Source organism: Amblyraja radiata, chromosome 19 (assembly GCF_010909765.2).
Source record: "Amblyraja radiata isolate CabotCenter1 chromosome 19, sAmbRad1.1.pri, whole genome shotgun sequence".
Taxonomy (NCBI): Eukaryota; Metazoa; Chordata; class Chondrichthyes; order Rajiformes; family Rajidae; genus Amblyraja; species Amblyraja radiata.
Genome location: NC_045974.1, coordinates 35,916,958 through 35,919,159, shown reverse-complemented (window position 1 = coordinate 35,919,159; position 2,202 = coordinate 35,916,958).

The following is a 2,202-nucleotide window of genomic DNA, read 5'->3' as shown; positions in this document are numbered from 1 at the left end:
CCCTCCCCCCACATATCCCCCTGCCCACACCCCCCCTGCCCACACACACCCACCCCCCCCCACACACACCCTCTCCCCACAACCCCCCCTCCACAACCCTCCCTCCCCCCACACACCCACACACCCTGTTGCCCACAAACCCCTGCCCACACACACCCCCGCCCACAACCCCCCTCCCCCACATTCACTCCACAATACCCCCTCCCCCACATATCCCTACCCCCATAATCCCCCCTCCCCCACAACCCACCTCCCTCCCCACAACCTCCCCCCCACTCCAACCCCCCCACCCCCCCCCCACATTGCGTTGGGGGAACGGGTGAGTAGTGGAATATTGCGTTGGGGAATGGGTTGCATTGGGGGACCAGGCCTCCCATGTAACTGGGACCTAACGGGTCCCACTTAGTCTAGTTTGTCTTGAATTTCTAAAGTTAGAAATTATGAATAACTGAACGAAACTTGACACAGACCACCACAGGACAATGGTGAGTAAGGTGGTGCAAACATTTTAGCGCTATCGTGTGCCGTTTTGGTGTAATGGATGGAAGGAAGGGAGGGAGGGAGGAAGGAAGGAACCCACCCATAGCCCCCAAGGGAGGTCTGGTCCCCCAATGCAACCCACTCCCCAACATAAGATTCCACCACTCCCTTGCCTCCCCCAGCACTGGACTTAAAAAAAATAAATCCAATTGTACTTCCCCTGCCTCCCCCAGCACTACCCCTTGCCCCTCCCACTCCCCCTCCTGTGCTGCCAGGACCACGACTAAGTGTTCTATTATGGCAACATTGTTGCAAATGTCGGGGGACTATGAGATCCCATTGTGTCGTCATAACTGCAACTGCCAGAGCAGAGTCACAGTTATTCTTCACAACGTTGGCTTTATAAAACTTGTAAATATTAATAACGTGAAATATAACATCAAATCTGAAGGAAACTTGACAAGATCGACGACGGGAAAGAGCTGAGCAAGATTCTGCAAAAATGGTAGCACTACCGTGTCCCTGTCACACGGGAGGCCTGGTCCCCCAACGCAACCCGTTCCCCAATGCAATATTCCACCGCTTCCCCGTTCCGCCATATTCCAGCGCTCACCCATAGCCCCCAACTGTATCCCCAGCACTGCCTCCCCCTCCTCTTGCTTTGAGGACTTAAAAAAATAATGCAATTGGCCCCTCCCTCCCTGTTGAGCTAAAAACTTGCTGAAAGGACTGAGTGGTGCTCGATTGCAACTTCTTGCAAGCTGGGCCAGCAAGTCAGCTGCTAAATTCTTCTTAAACTTGAATTTTTAAACATAAAAATTGTGAATAACGTGAAATACTAGATCAATCTGAACAAAACTTATTAGGAACGACCACGGGACAAAGGTGCGTAAGGTGGTGCAAAAATGTTAGCGCTACCATGTACCGTTTTGGTGTAGATACCATCTAAATCACACACACAGAAACAAGACAAGACTTTTAATAGCATATAAATAGAAAATATAGATAGATAGAAGAGATAGGTGGATAGATAGATAATAAGATCCTCTCTCATCTAATTTCCAGTGCATACAAGCCCAGTCGTTCCATTCTTTCATCGTATGACAGTCCCACCATCCCAGGAATTATCCTCGCGAATCTCCATCAATAACCATTTGGCCCATCAAGTCTACGCCATTCGATCATGGTTGATCTATCTCCCCCTCCAAACCCCATTCTCATGCCTTCTCCCCATAACCCCTGACACCCGTACTAATCAAGAATGAGAGGAGTTAGGAATTATTAGGAGTTAAATAGTTAGCAACCAGGAGATCCATCAGGTCTAGATCTGCAGAGTGTCAGTATTTAGCGAAATGATGGCTTAGTCTTGCTGATGCAAAGGCCATATACGGAGCATAGACGAGGCTTGAAGAGGTGCAACATGAACCCGTTTCACCTGGAAGGCTGCTGAGGTACCTGAATGTAACATGCTCCGCCCTCCACGAATGCTGCCTAACCCGCTGAGTATTCCCAGCAGCTTTGAACCTTGTCGTGGCTTTTCCGCATTGAAAATGTACTTTAAAACAAAAACGGCAGCTTGTTGCAGGAGATTTTGACCAGATACACTCACATTCAACGCCTACCCCCCTCCTCTCCCCTTTGAAGCTCGAGTTGTGATACCAGTTGGTTTCGGGACTTGGGACTGGGACAGGCGGGGACGTGAGCTGCCGCTGCTGCGCTGCC